This window comes from Cotesia glomerata, linkage group LG3 (assembly GCF_020080835.1).
Source record: "Cotesia glomerata isolate CgM1 linkage group LG3, MPM_Cglom_v2.3, whole genome shotgun sequence".
NCBI lineage: Eukaryota > Metazoa > Arthropoda > Insecta > Hymenoptera > Braconidae > Cotesia > Cotesia glomerata.
Genome location: NC_058160.1, coordinates 28,788,024 through 28,809,435, shown reverse-complemented (window position 1 = coordinate 28,809,435; position 21,412 = coordinate 28,788,024). Strand labels below are relative to the sequence as shown.

The following is a 21,412-nucleotide window of genomic DNA, read 5'->3' as shown; positions in this document are numbered from 1 at the left end:
TATATAGTCTTGTGGTTTTTGTTTTATTTTATTAATTGTACATTCGCATTCGGTGACCTACAATTCTTCCAAAGAATTAAAAAAAAAAAAAAAATTTAACTCAATTAATGCATTTTTTCGCAAGTTACAGTGTTTCCGAAGTTTCATACATGACGAACAGGAAAATTTTTTGACTTATTTTAATGTTTTTTTCCGTTTCTATTGCACACGGAGAAAATTTTATAGTAGAGTTTATTATCTAGTTATGTTAAAATTTATTAACTGAATTCGATAGTAGTAAATATTATTTAAATAGTTAAATAAACCATCTGGATTGTAGTATTTACCATCCTGATGGTAACTACTACTATTATGATGGTAATCAGTAATAATAACTGTTATTATTTTAATTAATTACTACTATTATCAAAATCGTAATTCCTAATATAACCTGATGGTTGCAGTTACCATCAGTAATAATAATAACTACTATTTAAGCTAGTAAAAAATATTAAAAAAATTAAGAATCTGCGTTACCGTAGATGCATTTCTTAATAAACTAAAAGCAGCTGTAGTGCAGTGTCGTGCACAAAAAATCGGGATTAAATTCGGATTGAAATTATATTTATAAATTTTTATTTGTCTAAAACAAGTTTCAACGCCAAATTTTTCAAAAAGAATTTAAAATTTCCAAAAAAATCAAAATTTTCAATAAAATTCAAATTAAAAAAAAATTAAAATTTCAAAAAAAAAATTTTAAATCAAAAAAATCAAATTTTCAAAAAAAAATTTTGAAGAGAATTTAAAATATTTTAATATTTCAAAGAAAAAAATGTACATTAGCTAAAATATGGATGTAAATAAAGGATTTAATTAAGTAAATTTATATTATTTTTTCTTTCAGAATTTTTACAATCTGAGATGGTTACAGTTACCATCTTTGATTGTAACAGTTATAATTTATAATAATTACAATTATTATTTTCAATAGTAATCGTTACCATTAATAATAGTAACTATTTCAATTGTCAATGATACCACCTATTATTTTGTTACTAATTTATTTTATTACCATTTTAGATAGTAGGAGTTACTATTTTTTTGTATAGTAGGTAGTATAATTAATTTTTCTCCGTGCACTAAATCAATTTTTAAAAAGTATCAAATTAATTTCCATTAAATTATTTTGACAATAGTATGCAAAATATCTTGATTCCGTGAACTAACAAGACTATAATAATAAAAATAGTTGCCGAAAAAAATTTTTCGATCGTAAAGCACTCTCTGATGCTTCACATCATAAGTCGTGCAAAATAAAAAATATCAAATTTTTTTTTTAAATAATAAAATCCTTGTTTAAGCAAAATAATGTATAGACTGGTCACATAATAAAGTAAGTCCATGGATCCTGAAAGCTCGCTATGCAACAGGATGCAGGTTATTGCTAACATATTCCACAGTATGCACACAAACTCGTAATTAATGCACAGATATCTAATCCCACGACCTAATACCAATACCACGTGCCCAGGACATAATATACTTCCTAATTCTCACTCCTTACTTAAGGACAACCCATCCAAAGTGTTTGAAACAACACAAGTAAAGCTGCACCAGTTGAAAACCACGCATAGCATCAAAACTCACGTCGTTCTCTGCACTGAATACAATAGTACCACTAATAGTACACACCCCAACTGTCTTGGTAATATTGTTTACGACCTAAAGTTAGATTAGTCTAGCATTAATGATATCGAACGCCCCACGGCGCCATGACACACCTTGCCCGATTGTATTATATGTTTATTATTATTATTATTATTACGTATACTCACACACTACAGGACTTTTTGACGTCACATAAAAATTTTCTCATATTAATGTTAATGTTAATATTATTATTAATAGTACAGTCATGATACGTATTATTACATGTTACATATTAGTGACGGTAATATCCACATGGATTTATTTACCTCATTTTCTCTGCGTATAATTAACACGAATTTATGTTCGAGCTTATTATTAAAGTTTTTTATTTTTTAATCATTTAATAAAGTAATTTAGTTATTTTTGTTTATTTATCACATCACTATCAGCACGCACGGATGGAGTTAGCGTGATAAAATGTTGTTTTCAATATTGACGGGGAATTATAATTAATTATATGAGAAATTGCTACAAAATTGCAACCTGTATAGTAATAATAATAATAACAATGATAAAGAGCTATGTTGTTAAGCTGGGATGGTTTTTTTCCACAGTGACAAGCTCTTCCTTTTCATAAACTTTTCTATTCATCTTGTCTTGTCACGTGAAAAGTGTCAATTTAATTTAATCATTATCACGGAAAAAATAAAAATTTTTTAACTAAACACGATGACTTGGAGATTTTAATGAGTTATTTATGATGGATACTGAGTTATGAGGAAGATAAGAGAATAAGTTATCATTATCTATGTACGAGTAAAAATAGATAGACGAAATAAAACATATATCTCGTCGTATATGAGTAAATACAAGCGATATGTTTTTTTGTCGACTCGATGGTTGTAGTAATGGTAAAAGCTACGCGGAGAATAAGAAAACAGAGCAGTTACAAAATGATTAAGTATACATGAGTTTACATACGTTTTCTCAGGGTAAATTTACGGGCAATCTGTTGCACTGTTCTGTTGTTCTATATTATGTTATTGTACAGCATTTGTAATCTGACGTAAAAAATATGTGCTGAGAAAAAAATAATCGTATGTACATTGTTGATTTATTATTTGGTAACTCGGAAATTCATTTTAAAGATGAATTATTTATTTGCAGCGCTATGGAAATGTGCCTGCAGTAGAAGGCTTTGTGATTGCGAGTCTATCTTTCAATTTATATTAAAATTTAAGACTTTAAATTGCTAAATTCAATTATTGGTCGTAATTAGTTGGATTAAAATTAATTTTTTTATTATTAGACGTGTATTCTGTCGATAAAGTTTAATGGATTATTTCATTACGATAAAATTTAGTAAAATTTTGTTTCATGAATTATATCGAGAAAAAAATTATGAATTTAATAAAAGTAACTATTTAGTTTTATTTTTTAAATTTTTTTTAAAGAAAATATACAACTAAAAAGATGAATATAATACTTCAGATTTTTTTTTATTACACCTTAAACCCTAGTTTAATCCATACACCCATAAAGTATAAACAACAAGTACAGACATACACTACATACCAATCAGTTTTATCTGACGTTTATTTACTAATAAAACATTCACCCGAAATATATATTTTTATCCTCACGACACGATTATCCGTTATGATTATCATTGTTGTTGATTAATAAAGTGAAATTAATTAACATAAGTGTACTTTAAAAGACACACAAAATTTTGATTTCTTATTATTATTTAAATTAAAATTAATTATGAAATTTTTTAGATAAAAATTTTTTTATTTCAATTTTAACAATTGATTTCAAAAATAAAAAGGCTGAAAAATGTTGAAAATATTTTTAAATTAAATGTTGTAATAATCAACAAAATAAATCTTGATAACTCTTGATAATAAGTAAAATATTAAGTAAGGTAAAATTTATTTATAAACAGTCGTGAGGTGGATTGTGAAAACTTGAATAAAGTTACTTTAAATATTTATTCAAAGTTATGAGGGATCATTTTCATAATATAAAAAAATTTAACAGTGTAATAATGTAACGTAATACTCAACAGAGGTTTTGTAATATCATCCAAGAATTTAAAAGTGATAAGCAGTAATTATTTTTCGATAAACGAAAACGAAACCCTATTTCACGTGATAATGTTAAAAATTGTTATCGTGACATCGTGATGATTAAAAACCTTTATTTAAATGTATTTGACAATCGTAAAGGTGACAATTTTCGAGAAATGATTAATATTATTTATTATTTTTTTTCTCGTTATCTATTTTATTATTGTATGTGGTTATTATATTACGGTGATACTCACTTAGTATTACCGTAATACTAATATAACAATTTTTTTCGACATTTTTCCGCGTAGTGAATTCTCGTAACAGAGCTGAAAATATAGGGCTGAGATTCAAACTTGATCTCATGAGACTTGAGAATTTATCTACGATACATTTTCCTCAGCTCCGCAATTTCATACCTCGAATATTTTACTTTACATCATTTATCTCCGACTCATACTTCCAATTTTGTGCCGAACCCTTTTCACACTTTGTTGTTTCGTGGCTCAAAAAAAAAAAAAAAAAAAAGTGTAAATCCAAGATCATAAATTCAATCTCTTTCATTTTATACTGTACTGTAATACGTAAAATATATATCTATAGACAGTCTGAGTTTATCACGATCACTATATATTATTATTATCATTATTTTTTTAAAAAACTTTTTGTAGCAATCAAGACTAATGGCAAGTATAGACTCTGTCTCGCTGCACCAGAATTTACTTTTAAATCCACCCGAGGTATTTTTCTTAAATAACTTCCAACTGCTACGAGCAAGTCACGAAATTTATTTTTCAACTCAATCAATTTTCTCTGCACAGCGTAGCAGGTTAAGCGTGTGCAAGAGCACCAGCTAAAATACCGAGAAAGAAGTAGTAGTGAATGTTCTTTGTCAGACTAGTGAAAATTGATTGGATTTTAAGGAATGCTCTAAAAAAAAAAAAAAAAAAAAAAAAGTGCATCAAAGAATTGTACCGGATGTGACGTGAGAGGTAGTTTTTTGACGTTAAAAAAATTGAGCTACTCATGTCTGCTCTTTTTTTAATTTTCCGTGAGATTAAACACTTGTAATTTTTAGTTATTTTTTTAAAATGATAATGATGTTTTTTATTATCAAAAATGAGAAATAAATTAACGCAAAATTTTATTGTAATTAAATATTGAAGGTCATTTGAATAAAATGAATCATGTCTCGATAATTCCAACCCGATAAAGAGACAATAATTGTCCATCGTCGGACGTAAACAATCAACTATAAAACATTAATAACACTATTTGCAGTCAGTAAAGAGACATCCAAATGCTTACAGTCGAGTGAATATTAAACAGAATTAAACTGCGTGCAGGCACGCGTCAACACGCGACACTTGTGAGTTTTTTTATAAAAAGGTTTTGTATTCATTCAGTCGCTATTTAAATAAATTTAACTTTGTTTATTGAAGAATGTTGGAGATTATTTTCTTTCAGTGCAAGTATTTAAGCCTGCAGTGTTTAAAAGAGTTTAAGGTTGTTTTGACACGCTATTTATTAACTTAGCTTTTGCATAAGAGTAAAAAAATCCACTCTTAAGATTTCTTAACTTATTTACGCTAATACGGATATTTAAAATGTTTCTTCAAAGTTAATTCTATTTGTTGTAATTTAATGTAATAATTAGACCAAAAATGAACTTCAGAAAGTCAAATTGAAATATTCAATATCAATAAAATTGTATTGTTCAAAAATTTCATTTTGTAATAAAATTATATACAAAATAATCAGTGTAAATTTGAAAAAAAAATGCATTTTCTAGAACAACTACTTGTATTTACGTCATAATTTATATTTTATAAAATAAAAAGATGAAGATTAAAGCCATATTAAAGCAAATTTTAAGGGAGTTGGGAAAGAACGGATAGGGGAAAGGGGGGGACCTACTCAGTGGGAATTTTTCCGTAATTGAAAAAATAATCAGACAGCCCAGACTGGGAATCGAACCCAGATCTCTCGGTTACGCGCCAAGGGCTCTACCAGTTAAGCTATCCGAGACAAGTACTGACTGCTTTATTCAGTCACGTATATAATTAACCTTTTCTATAAATTTTAATGAAAAATAAATCAATAATACTCTCGATTATTAAACAATCTAATTAACTGCACGCAGAATATGAATATTCGTGCTAAAAAATAATAAAAATATAAATACTAAAATGATAAATATAAATACATAAAATGGTTTTTTATCACGGTAGGAAGTAGTCGTTTCGGGGCGAATAAAAGGACTTTATAATCCTTCTTAGCTTTAATGTTCCTACAAGCATTATTTTTTATTTAACTTACTCTTAATCTTTTATTCATACATCTTAGATTCACCTTTGCGAATTTATTATTGTTATTATTATTATTTCTTTTTCTTTTTTCATAAATAAAATGAGTTAAGTCACAGTAGTTTTTCTTAGAAAAATAGTTCGCGGGCAGGATGGAGCTAAATGAGGATTTATTTGAGTTTAAAGGCGAGCCCGAATGTACCGAGATGTGTAAAAAAATTTCTCCGTAAAAAAAAGTGAGAGTAAGAAAGGAAAGTAGAGAAGGATAACGCATTTGTCACTTCATCTTGGGACGGGCACGCTACGGAAAACTCGGATTTATCATCGCCCGGAGGAGCAGTCACCAAGTTTGTGTACGAGAAAAGAGAAAAGCTTTTACCTCAGAGCTTTTTCCCATTTTGTCGTTTAGATACCGAGTATATACATATAACCGCAGTATCGATTACTTCTCAAGCAAATACTGAATTTGACGAAAAAACAAATTAAGATAAATTTCTTACGGCAAGAAAAAGTCAAGTTTATCCACGAAAATAATTGTGATAATTACTAACTAAAGTGAATACATAAATAAGTGATCATTGATAAGAATTAATTCTAATAGATAAGTTAAATATAATTACAATACATTGTATATTACACGGGTAAGCAATTAAGATAGCCGGTGAAGGAATGGGTGGCTCAGCTTCCTGCAACTTGTACGTCCGCGTTCCACGCTTGTAAAACCCACGGAAATAATTGCGATAGTATCTCGTTAATTCAATGAAAGACATGTGTTTAATTTTTTCTTTAAGAAAGCTGAAAAAAGTGATTTTTTTAATAATTCTTTCAACTCAAGAATTAAAAAAAAAATTGATTTTAAAATTTTTCGTTCTTTAGATTTTGAAAATTTTTGTTTGATTGATATTAAATTTTCTGTGTGTATACTTAAATCTATATTATTAAGAGAATAAGAAAAAATTTTTTTCCAAGATAGTCATATGATAAAATCGGTTTTTTTAGTGAAATTTAGTGTCATTGCAAAGGTCTTGACTTGAATTTGTGCCTTTTCGAGGTTTCATATTATTCTCACCGATGGTTAATTTATTATGATGAGTATTTAGGCTGCATTCGAAAATACTCTAGACACATAATTAAGAAATAACCTTGTATCTTGTGAACTATTGACATTTTTAAAGATATAAGCTCACCCCGGCATTACACTCGTCAAAACCTTTCATTTGAGTACCCACATCAATTTTTCATATATTTATATATATTATATATATGTATATATGAAAAATATATCAAAATGCATGTGGGTACTCAAATGAAAGCTCTTGATGAGTGTAACATCAGGATGAGCTTTTATCTTTAAAAACGTCAATATTTACGAAAGTACAGTGCAATTTAACAGATATATTCTGAAATATTGACATGTTTAAAGATATAACCTCATCCTGATGTTACACTCGTCAAGACCTTTCATTTGAGTACCTACATCAATTTTTCATATATTTATATATATTATATATATATGTATATATGAAAAATATATCAAAATGCATGTGGATACTCAAATGAAAGCTCTTGATGATTGTAACATCGAGATGAGCTTATATCTTTATAAATGTCAATAGTTAAGAAAATACAGTGCAATTGAACAAAAGTCATTGTTTAATAAAGCAAAATTTTATTTATTTATAATTCACAAGTCACGGCAGTCACGTAGTGACTGCAAGGTTGCTAGTATATTATTATATACATTACTATCATAAAATTGAAAAAAATTTATTTTACAAAAATCTCAAGACTGTATAATCTCTCAAAGACGGAGTGAGTATCTAGTTAAATGGATGAAAAGTAAAGCAATATCTTAAATTGGATTTATTTATTATTTTTTAGTTATTAACGGAAACGTTTATTCGGCAAAGAAAATGCTTTGATAAATAAAAACGTTTGAGAGAAATTCACGACGGTAATTCTCGAGGCATTAGTAATTAAACTTTGGCGTACAGGTGTGTATAGGAGTCAAAAGCCAGAGTACACCGAGCTATGGCTCAGTTGTTGCATAATTACGGGAAATCCTGATGAGTGATATACAAAGGGAACAAAAAAATTAAATCGACTAGCTTTAAGGAATGAAGGAGGTAACTAAAAAAAGTCGGGAAAGTTGACGGCTGTTATTAAATTTAAATAACAGTACCAAGAGCACATAAAGCTTAATTAAGTGAACGAAATGGGAAATTACTGTTATCTGTTAACGGCAATCGTGTGTAATCGCGATACGATAAATACTGGACATTTGTGTACTCGTTTACTCGCTTAAATTTGAATCTATCTATACTAAGAAACTGATAAATTCAAGGGGTGACCTAGAAACTAGAGTTTCATTTTTATTTATTTGATTTAATAATAATATAACACGAAGAATAAATTATAATGCAAGGAGAAAATTTAATTTAGAGTTGAGAAATAAAGTAGACCTTTATTTCAAGTATAGTACGTATCTTAAAGTTGTTTTGTGCTCAAGATCACCTTACATAGATAATCTAGAGTGTCATACGATCGATTAACGTCTAGTCTCAAGAATTTTATTTACAAAAAAAATATTAAATCCACAAACTATGAAAATAATATTTTAATAATATTAATAATAATAAAATATATCATGAGCTACTCAAAAGCATAATAAATTATGGTATTATTATTGCCTGGGGAGGTGCATATGATAAGTCAATTAAAATCATCTCAAATATACAAAATAGATTACACAGTAAAAATTTTTGCGTCATTGCGTCAAAAAATTTTGTGTGAAATATTTAACACTTTTATGTGTAAATTTAACATTAATTGTGTTAAATTAACACAGAAAAATGTTAAATTAACACAAAAAAGTGTTAAATATTTAACATAAAAATTTTTAACACCAAATTTTTTGACGCAATGACGCAAAATTTTTTACTGTGTACTAAGTAAATTGTGCGTAACTAATATCAACAACACTCCCCTTGGGATCAGTAAAACTTTCATTACCACTGCGTTATCTTTCTATTATCAATATTGCATAATTCTCTATAATGATAATATAACTTGTACAAGACATAAACAACTGTAACTACCAAAAATAAGTAAAACAATTTACACACAATGTGCTTATTATGTAGCTTTAAAATATTACAATAAATTACCAATAGAGATGAAAACTTTGAATGACAAGAAGAAACTAATAAACAAAAAACTGAGAGAATGAATAAAAATAGATAATTAGTTAAAAATCGTGATATTAATTTAAGTGTTGCAACAATATTAATTATAAAACTTATATAAATAACAAGCTTGCTAGGTTTATTTTCTTTTAGCTTGCACTGTACACTGATAGAAGGATTTATTTGTATTAAATAATATTTGTTAATAGCTAACAAATCATTTATTAGAGACCATTTTTTAATATTAAATAAATATTTCTTAGTATTTAAAATGATTTGTTTGTATTTAATAAATCTGATATTCATTTATTAAATATTAATAAATCTTTTTAAATACTAAGAAATATTTGTTAAGGACTAACAAATGGCTTCAAATAAATGATTTGTTAAATATTAACAAATCTTTTTAACTATAAACAAATCCTTCTATCAGTGTATTAAGTATTACTATATTACTATCTTATATATTAAGTGATTGTTGATAATAAAATATATTTTTGTTAATATGTACTCGTTCTATGCACAGGTGCTATACGCACCTCTATAGAATTTTTTTGTAACGAGATTAATAATAATATTGTAAAACTTTAAAATTAAAGTTGTGACTGAAGTATTAAAAGTACGAAAAAATCATAAGAGATTTTTCTTATAAAGAATTTAAATTAATCAAAACAGAATTTTGATTTTTATAAACAAATTTTTGAGTATGTTAAGAACAATATATATTTAAATTTGAATTAAAAATTCTAAATTAAATATTAGAGACATAAAAAAATTATAAGAATCCTTTTTTGTAGAAAATTTAATTTACAATAAAAAAGGTCCTTATTGATTTTTTATATTTTTGACAGAATTGGAACTCAAAATAAAAATTTCCAAATAATTATTTTGTTTTCTATTCGAAAATACTTACGTCTAATATCCATAGTCATTAGAATAAATTAACACAAATAAATAAAACAAGTAACTGAACTTGTCACTAATAACTTTAACTTCAAACTAGAGCATGAGAGTTAAGTCGGTCTGACGTTACCAGCACGATGGTCACGCAGAAACTGCAGGACTAATGTTCAAAGATTCTTTTATTGTGTCCCCTCCCTCTATTTTCGGTTTTATGGCAGCCAGGATGACAATTACAGTGTCCAATCACGAAAAGACAAAACAGGAAGGGAGAATTCAATATTAATATTAATTTCGGTTATTAAATTCATTATCAGAGGGGCTATTGTATGCAAACATTAGTTAATAATTCATTAATTATTTCTAATTACCCTAACATTATAAGCCTCATTTTTAATACTGAATTGTTTGTGCAAGGATGCGTGTCGAGTGTAAAGTTTAATGAACATTTATGTGCTCAGAAAATCGATTTATCCACGGAAACTTCAGGCATTAATTATACATCTGTCAAGATAATATTTGTGTGTTATTAATCCGGAGTATTTTATTATTACTAAGATTGTTTCTCAAAGTCTACTAAATTATCATTGGATTAATAAGATAGAGTGTGCTTCAAGCGGTGAAATAATCGCTACCGAAGCTCAAGATTATTTTCTTTGAATTTATCAATAAATTTCTTTAATTTTAAAAGCTACGTAAAAGTAACATCTTTAGATTTTATTATTCAATAAATATTTTGTCCTAAAATTTTTAAGTGTAGAAATTGAAAATTGAGTTTAATTTGTAAAAAAAAAATTTTCTCTAAGAATTTTATTAAAATTAAATAAAATTTAGATGAAATTAAATTAGTGCACTGATAGAAGGATTTAGTACATGAGTACTAAACTGATTTAGTAACAAAATTTTTATTCATTTATTTGGGAGAAACAAATATTTTGTACCCATCAAGAATATTTGTTAGTTTAATAAATGATTTTTTTTTTTTATAGGAAAAAAGCCTTATTACATGGAAATAAATATTTAGTTCTACCAAATAATATTTAGTTACAGGTACTAAATATTTCTTTGGCAAGTATTGTCGGTAGATGGTTATGCTTTAATTCTAATGTTTAATGTGATACATAACCTATTCATTGACTCAGATTATTTTATTCAGCTTGATTTTAGGAGATTTATTAAATCTTTGAAAACAAAAATACTCCCAACAAATGTCTTCTATTTATGTCCTTTCTCAGTGGAGTTTAGTTAAGATTTTTCAATTTGTCTATTATTGATATGTTAAAAACTTGTTTAATTAAAAATTTTATAAATGTCTCAAACAAAAAAATATAATTTAATGAGATTCTTTTCTTTATAATACATTATATTTTTACTCAAAATTATTTATTTGAATTATTTTGATTTATTTTAAGTTAAAAATTTATTAGGTTACACGCTAAAATTAGTTAAAAAATTAATTTCTTTGATACCAATAAACGATTTATTGAGTGCCAATAAATCATTTGTTGAATACTACTAAATATTTAGTTGGTGGAACTAAATAGGCTTTAATAAATGATTTAGTACCTATTAATAAATATTTGGTAATGAAAGGTTTGTTACTAAATCATTTAGTATCTGTTACTAAATCTTATTAAATAGAACTAAATTCTTCCATCAGTGTGTCAAGTTTTTTCTCGTAATTTGTAAACTTGTTAGATAATTATATGTATTTTAATTTTTTTTTTTCATGAAAAACATGAAAAATTATGATCATGGTCTTGTTAATATAAGATCAGAATTGGATGGAAAGAAAACATAAATAACTTAAAAAGTAATACGTGTAAAACAGTCATTGTATGTAAGTATATAATGTGATAAAGTAGTTAGACATTGATGAAAAGTTAACTTACAAAGTTAACTTGTTGCAGTTCACAAACTAATGGCGGAGCCGGAACTAAAACTAAATAGTTTGCGTTCTATCTGGCGTTTAACTAAAAGTCTTGGATTATTTGCTAAGACGTAGCCTTAAACTACCTGACTGAACTTCACCCAAGTATTATGATCATAAATGATGATGATGATGATTATGATGATATCCAAGCATTAAATCGCCTCAAAAACATAATATGTGCTATGTATATACGTGTAAGAAAATTTGTCGAGACAGACGATGAGGATAAACAAGTATACGGCTGTAAACTAATGAGAGGATGATAGAAAAACGCAGAAGAACTTGGCAAGAAATAGTACGTGATAAAAGTTACAAGCACGAGGGGCACATAGTAATGATCTTTACTCCACAGTCTTGATACTCATAACTCATATAAATATTAAATAAGCTTGGAAAATTTTGCAGACTAGAGCTTGCAAGAAGTTTAACGCGAAAATAAAAGCGAAATAAAATTTTTCAACCGAGAAACTGAAATAAGGACACTAAAATTCCAGGACGCTTGCTAAACTTTACGAGAGCTCTGACTGGTTAAACTAAAATTATCGTTTTATTGAGAGCTTGCAGTACGCACCCACTGGGAGTTTATTTTTTTTCCTGTTAGGAGTTTTTTGTTGTGTTTTATTACGAACTTTAAAGTTTGTAAACAAATCGAAAATCGAATTTCGGATAATTTATTAGGGGAATAATGTCTGAAATTTATAGTGGAAAAAAAATTATGGTAAAGTTATTGATTAGTCTCGATGTTTAGTTTTTTAAATAGTGAAAATTTTGTATTTTTCAATTTGTATTTTGAAATTATCAAAAATTTTACTCAAAGACGAGATATTAATGTCATTAATGAAAATAATAAATTTTTTTTTTTAAATAAAAAAATTCAATTCTCAATTGAAAAAAAAATTTCTAATCTTAATAATTTCACAAATTCAAGTAAAAAATTCAATTCTCGATTGAAAAAAAAATTTATAATCTTAATAATTTCATAAATTACAAAAAACAATTTGATAACAATAGTAATAATAACAATAACAATAAAAATAATAATAAAATTTTATCGATATGAATTATTATTATTAATTTTCTTGAATGAATGGATAACTCGGATGACTTGAATTGAAATAAACAAACTATTGTAAAGAAGATAACTCGACGATACGAAACAGTAAAAATATGTCTGATAATACTTTACTCAAAGAATATATCATATAAAGTACATAAGGTCAACAATATAAGTCTAAGTTTACAAAGAACAACATATAACGTTATATCTATATCTATATACATAAATATCCTGAGGATAGCGATGGTGAGTAGAACGTTAACTGTCATTCCTATTCCCTATCCCGGTCAATAAACGCAAAGCTCGTTATACTACGGAGCCACAAGTGAAGCCACCGGTAAGTAAAGTGAGGTAATGTAATGTGATGTAAGGGATCATTGAGTGAAAATAGATATAAACGAGAAATAGAAGAAGCGAGAGGAGAAAAGAGAAAAAACGAGAAACTTGGAGAGAGGAATAAATGCAGAACTGCACCACAGGAATAGTGGCATTTATTCTTCTTGAAAATAGTATGTGACAAGGACGAGTCGAGACAACTAAACCACTAACATATCAATGCAATTCTCCTACATATGCACATAGGTACATACACTATTTATTCGATTTACATCGACATGCGCACAGAGATGGATGTGATGTTCTCCGAACATTGTCGGTGTTCACGTTTTCATTTTCATACTATCCCTATTCCTAGTTATACCATCAATGTCCATTGTTTGAGGCATCGTTAAACGAGTCATCGATTCCTACGCCGTATATTGACGTAATGAGATGCATAAACTTGTCAGTTAATAGACGATATCGTTAGTTTATTTACTCAAGTGTACTGTCGTTATAAGATTTATTTAATAATAATAAATCTTTAATAAAGTAACATGTTTGTTTTTTGTTATTATTATTATTTGGTTTGTTTATTCGAATAAGAGCTGAAGAAATAAACAACGACAATGACGCAAGTGTGGTTAGGTGAACAACGAAAAAATAAAAAAGTAGATAAAATATTTCACTCACCATACAAATCAGGCGCCAGCTAGAAGGAGGAAATTATTTTCCAACCTTTTGCGTGCCACGCTTACTTGCTTTTTGCTTAACATCTGAGAGTTTTGTTGTTATTATTGTACTTGAGATTTCACCAGTTTGTTTGTTTTTGATCTTTGTTTATAATCTTGGTTGTGTAACATCAAGCGAAAAGTTAATTCATTTTTAATTTATTCTTCTGTCTGTAACAAAATAAAATTGCCTCTTGTTGTTATTTAATTAAGAAAAATTGTATTCTTAATTAACTCGCTGTTTAATTATACACTTTTTTTTTAGAAACAAGAATCTACTTTTTTTTACAATAATAGTTTTGAATTTACCGCCTTCAATGACGCGCGTCGCGCCAATTCAAAATGGCGACAAGTACTTTTTAATGATGCTGCTGGTTTCGCGTTAATGTGTTTAGTATGAAGAGATAAGAGGGAATTTAATAGCGATTTTCAATAGGGATTTGGTCGACACTATTCTGAAGCTAATAAAAAAAGAAAAAGGTCAATCGATCAAGACTTTCGAGAGATATCGTATTTACAAGGAGTAACAGATTGACGGACATCGGTGACTAGGATTTTGATTAGACTTTTTTATAGTGCTCCGTATTGAACGACTCTAAAGAATATTGGGTTTGCTTATTTGAGTCAAGAGTCTGGGATTTCTCTCAATTTCAGTGGAATGTTCAGTCTGCAAGTGTTGTATTAGAAGTAATAGTAAAAGAATTGGCCAAGATTTTACCAAGATTTTTTGAGGAATCGCCCTTGACAGTGATAGTAAATTTTTAAAAATAAACCAGCGACAGAAAAAAGGAAACATAATCCAAAAGAAGAAGCCACGAAATAAGTATGAAACCGGTGAAAAGATGATCGGATAATCTCAAACCATCTTTTCCTTGAATTTTAGGAATTGAATTGCAAGATAAAACTTTCTTTGAAGGAGCGGTGATGTATATGAGGGAATGATTGCAAAAAAGATTTTCTAGGCTTTTTCTTCTTTTTTACCACTTTTTCAATATGAATATTTTAGCGTTACGATCCTGCTTTAGGCTAAACTTTTTTCCACACTCACATAACACCCGAAATTGATGCAAATCGACGGAGTTTCTATACAAAATTGATTTTTTATTCAATTTTTATAAATTTTCAAATATCAATATCAATTTTCCTGTTTTTGAATCTCTTCAAATTTTTTAGACAAATATAAAATATAATAAATTTCCTAAAATAAGTAATAATTTTATTAAGAGCATTTACTACTGTCAAAAAATGTTTAAATTGTTATGTCTTGACAACAAAACGATAATATTCTTTTTTATTCTTGTTTTCATTCAATTCTGTTGTAGAATTTTTTTAATATAACAGAGAATACTTGGGCAGTTATAGAGTTTACACGTTTTAAACGAGAAGTAAGTCTGAAAATTGCAAATTTCTTTATTATAAATATCTTGCATTCTAAACGGTCAAAAATTCTGAAACTTCAAGATTTATTTGTAAATATTGTTCTTGAAGCGTGACAAAAAGGGCGAAAGTAGTTTTACGCTGGAACCACCTTAAGATTCAAAATTTTTTATTTTATTATGATGAAAAAATATTTATTATAAAAAATATTGATGATAAAAACCTTAATCTTGAATTTTTTTTGCGATAATGACAATTTAATTGCATAAGAAAATTATTATAGCCTTCATGCAAAATAAAGACTACCTTTATATAATTAATATAATGACGCTATTCTCCAGTATAATAATATATGTAATATCTAATATGTAAAAATGAGGATAATCATAATAGCACTAAAACCACATATGAACACACATATATGTATATTTTCCTTATAAATGTTGAATTAGAATGATATATGTTATGTTTTATGTTTCTTTCTTTTTATTGATACTCGGCACATTCATCCGTCTCGATATCCATCATCGTAATAATCTGTCAAGAACGTTTTTTTTTTCTATATACCCCGCGTGCAATTGCTCCGGGCTGATAAAATTGCGTAACTAGTTATTGGCGCCAGTGTAACTGAAAACTTTCATGAGCTCCTATCTGGATATTTTTTTTTCCATTTATTTGTATAAAATTTAATAATAATTCTAAAAATAATGATAACGACTGAAATATGATAGATCGGACATTGATAATATTTTGTTTCAGTTTTAATGAAAAAATAAATCAGACTAAAAAAAAAAAATTATTTTTTTTGCTTTCCAAAGAAATTAATTTTGACGAAGTGGAGACGGACAGCATATAATTGGGGATAGTTATAGTCATAAAAATAAATATGAAATTTCTTTATGAATGTTGTGACAGAGCAGTTAATTATTTTGTTTAATTAGCACAGAAATAAAAATACAATTTGGCGAGTACGATTGAGTTTTTTTTTATAAATAAGAATCATTATTTATTTTTTTGATTGTACTTTTTTACGAGCTTTTCATTCGGTTTACTTCAAAGCGAACGAATTGCAATTATCGCCCTGTCATTAAAGCGACTGGGTATTGTCAGAATTTTATAAACCCGGTCACTTCTATTTACAGTGGAACCGTTTGTGTTTCGGGCAGGCAATGGTTTTGCAATAATAAAACTAAATCAAAAACTTTATATATAGACTGACTTGACTTGATCGAGTATACATATACGGTGACACGACAAAATCTCCCCGACAAAATCTCCTCTCGAAAATCTAATTTTAAATTATAAAATTATTATCTCTGACAGTTGTGATGGTCTATTTCGTACAAATATCCACAAAAACCATGATAAAAGGGCACAACGAAATTTTGAAGCGTATTTTGTCAGGGAGATTTTGTCCGGGGTGATTTTGTGGTGGAACCACATATACAGTGTAAAATAGAATAAAATAAAAAAATAGAATGAAAGGACAAAAAATATGAAGAGAGAGAAAAATTATGCGGGAAAAAAAATTTCAACGGATAAGAGGAAATAGCAAAAAAAATTAAAAAATATCAACGGGAAATTATCGACTTAATATACAGCTCACGTTTTATCGAGCACGTCTGTCATGTATAGTTATTATTAGCTGTGCCGAAGAATATTTAATGTCTTTAATAATCATGGAATATTTAATTCCATGGATTAATGGTAGATGATTTAAAAATAATTATAAATTATAAATAAAGTTTTGATTGATATATTGATGTTTGTGTGAAGTCGGAAGTAGCTTTCGAGCTTAAGATTTTGATTATCTATTCATGTACTTTTGATTTTATTTGGTGTTAAAATGAAATTATTTGAGGGAAAATAATTAAACCTCTCGATTACGGATTTGAATAAAGGCAGAGGCACGTGAATGCATGACATGACTACCCGAAATCATCACTCACATCCTGCTTGTATTCTGTTTCGATGCGTTTTCCGCTGACGAATCTACCCACAGGCGCTTATACATATTTATGGTACGGTATCGTTAATGGGTTCGTAGAATCTAAACACCAAAAATAGTTAAATGACATTATGGCTTTGACTATTCATGTGTATTTTTATTTATAAGCTAATTTTTATTCGATCCATATTTTTTTTATTTCTAGTGAAAATTTAAATTTGATATAATTGAAATTTTTATGTATTTTTTGTTTTTTTTTCCATCAAATTTATATGAAAATCCGAGTAAGAAAATTTAAGAAGCGTCATTATTCATTAGTGTATTGATCGCTGATACGAATTGTACCGGAATTGCTCTTGACAAATTTTATCTTAGATTTTTAAGATTAGATGTGAAATTTATAAGGATTATCTGGATTGAATTTTTCCACCACTTTAAATTTTATTCTTGATATATTTCATCGATCATGCACTGGAATAAATGAACCGTTTTTATTGAAAATATTTTTTATTTGCATCAGAATCCGAATTCTTATTAATTTAATTTTTGGAAAAAAATCATAAAAAAATGAACTAATGAAAATTTTAGATTTTTGCGAATTTTTATCATAATATTTTATATATGAATTGAAGTTTTGGCCTATTTTCGGTCGAGTGACTAGTGGTTCTAATTTAAGCCCAAAGATGGATCTTTCAACTTCCCTTCTGTTCGAGAGCTATATTCTCTCTTTCCATTAGTTCGATGGGAATTCATCGAACTTAAATACTAGTAAAGCTGGAAGTTTGTAGTATCTGTTTGAGTTATAAGGATGTTAATTAAATGAAAGATAGTGAAAGAAAATTGAATGAGAGCAAAGACAGACTTTGAAAAAATAAATGGGGTTGATTACCAAGCCAGGAATCGAACCTGGATCTCCCTGATAACATGTCAGGAATTTGGAAATGGAAGGGAGAATAAGTAAGTACCGAGAGTATTAGAATAGACTGAAAAACGATGGTGGTGGAGGGGGCCCGGTAGCTTAACTGGTAGAGCTCCTGACATGTTATCATTGAGATCCAGGTTCGATTCCTGGCTTGGTAACCAACCCCATTTATTTTTTCAAAGTCTGTCTTTGCTCTCATTCAATTTTCTTTCACTATCTTTCATTTAGTTAACATCCTTATAATTCGAACAGATACTACAAGCTTCCAGCTTTACTAGTATTTAAGTTCGATGGATTCCATCGAACTAATGGGAAGAGAGAATATAGCTCTCGAACAGAAGGGAAGATGAAAGATCCATCTTTGGGCTTAAATTAGAACCACTAGTCACTCGACCGAAAATAGGCCAAAACTTCAATTCATATATTCAATCAATCGGTCCAAAAAATATCATTAATAATATTTTATATTCAAACAAAATTTTTCATTCTAGTGTAAATTGTCACTGATCAAAAGTAAATTTACTAAAAAATTACACCACAAGAAAAATAAATTCAACCACCTCAAGAAATAAAAATAATAGTACTGTATATAATACAGGTAGATGTTCACTAAAAGTAAATATCCAGTATTGTTGAAAAGTAATTAAAAATGTAAACATCTCAAGTGTTTATTGTTTTACCAAATTTATTAACTGAAAATATAATTAATCTACGGTAATAAAATTTAATATTTATGTTCGATTTTTCAATTAAACAAGACTTTATTTACCGAATAATAACATAAATATTTACTGTTATGTTTGCAGAAAAAACATTCTCGCATCGAAATGATTATTGTGGATATTGGAATTGGCGGATTGAATATCCAGAGTGCAAAGCGGAGAAGTACATAGAATGTACAAATGACGCACTATTAGAGGTCACGATGGTCCAATAGATACGCTCGTTTGTGATGCGATGATCATATATAATATATAATATATGTATATATTGTAATACCAATATGTAGTACACTTAGTGCATGTATATACTCGACTCAAGCATTGAGATGATAATTAGACGCTCGGGTAGTTGCTTACATAGGCGGCCGCGAAGTGGTCATCTCGGTCGTAGCGCATGAAATTGCATTAGTCTAATGCGGATATAATGCGCTAATGTGTTGCAGTCTACCCACACTCACACTCTCGGGTGTATACAAGCTACTATTGATGTTACGTGGCCACTTACAGCAAATAGCTTTGTGGCAAACCGAAAACCAAAATTCTGCTAATGCATAATCAATTATTGTTTTAGGCGTTTGAAAACTCGGACAGTTAGTCGACGAATTTGCAAAAATCATTCTTTCAAGTGTCATTTGCAATGTAGAAACTACGAGATGTATCATGGAAAATTGAATTTTGTGATGTCATGTTTTAATTAAATTCTTTAAAAATATGGCGCTTGTAATTTTATGTACGCACTGATTTAATTAACTGCAGGTAAATATATGTGTTAAAGTTGTAAAATTTTAATACAAGAGGGAGTGATTCGCTTCCAGCGACGGGAAAAATATTAAATTAGTTTACGCACTTTAATAATTAAGCGAGCACTCAAAATAAAAAAAAAAGTTGTGAGTTTTAATCAATACACATTCAATGAAAATTATTTATCATAATTTTGAAGTAAAATATATTTAAAATTTACAAATAATAGACTTAATATTTTATTTTTGAAAACCAAAAAAGAAAATATTTACACAGAAAAAAAGGTTCACTTGAGCCAAAAAAATATTTTTCTTCCTAATTATTTTCTTGAGAAAAAAAAATTTTTTTTGACACAAGAAATTTCATTAATTCCAACAAAATTAATTATCTTGCTCTAAGAAATACGTATTTTGATCCAAGAAAATTTATTTAAGTCAAGAAAATCTTGTTATTTTGAGAAAATTTAGCTTCTTGCGCCAAAAAATTTAGTTTTTGATAGAAGTAAATTTTCTTGTCTTGAGAAAATTTCTCTCTTGCTCCAAAAAATTAAATATAAAGATAGAAGTAAATTTTCATTAATATTGTTATTGATTAACATGTCAAATGGAAAGATAAAATAATATTCAATCATTTTTTTTCATTCAATATGTATAATTGCACGCTAAAATAATATAAAATGAGTATCAAATATTCAAGAGAAAAATTTTCTCAAGGTGAGAAAATTTTTTTCTCTGCTGAAGTAGGTGACGCTGCTTCCCTTAAGTATCTAAAAATCTTGATCAAATAAAAAAATTTATTGTATCAAGTATTTATAATAATTTGAATTAAGAAAAAATGACTTCCACCAAGAATAGAATTTCGAGAAAAATTTTTACTTCGGCCAACACAACTTCGGTCTTCCTTTAGGCACCCGAAAAATTTCTTAAGCCAAGAATTTTGTTCTCCAGTCAAGAAATTTTTTTTTCTGTGTATTTTTCTTTAATTTTCACATTTTGAATACGTAAGTTTTTATTTACATAATACACGCAATTTCTATGGACTGGCAAATAAAAAATTCATGTGTTTGTTACGTAGTATTAAAGTTATAAAATTCAAGCCAGCGTACTAAAAAATGAAATATTTAAAAACTGTTCTAGTACAAAGCAAAGTTAAAAGTTATCCATCATTTTGACGTCACTTCCCGTTGATCGATAGCGGGAACAAGCAAAGCACACACACTGTGGAGCTGAGTCGAGAGTAAAGGGTGAAAGAGCGAAAAATATACAAAAGACAGTACAGAGGAGAATGTTTAGGGTACAAAAATCAAGGCACCTAGCGCATGACGAGACAACCGGAGAACAAATACCTACATGCATGCATAAAATTTACTCTTACCCTCACAAAACGTAGCTTTGCTTCTAACTTGGAATCTTTACTTAACTAAAGTGCGCAAGAGTTTGACTTTGGTCTTATGTAACCTTTTACACACCCCCTACTAGCTCCCCAGGTCCTTTTACAGCAGAATGTCCTATCAGCAGCCCTAGCCCTCACCCTCATCCTGATCCTTCCCAGATCTGACGTTTTCTCGTCAT

General features: G+C 28.1%; 1 long non-coding RNA gene across 4 annotated transcripts in view; it reads right to left on the bottom strand.

Annotated features, from left to right (window-relative positions):
* The window catches only part of LOC123261897, a 79,849-nt gene that overhangs the window by 25,731 nt on the left and 32,706 nt on the right, over nt 1-21,412 (bottom strand). For all 4 annotated transcript variants that reach the window (XR_006508807.1, XR_006508805.1, XR_006508806.1 and 1 more), the window contains exon 3: nt 14,094-14,302. This is a non-coding gene — a long non-coding RNA (uncharacterized LOC123261897). The remainder of the gene's footprint in view (nt 1-14,093; nt 14,303-21,412) is intronic.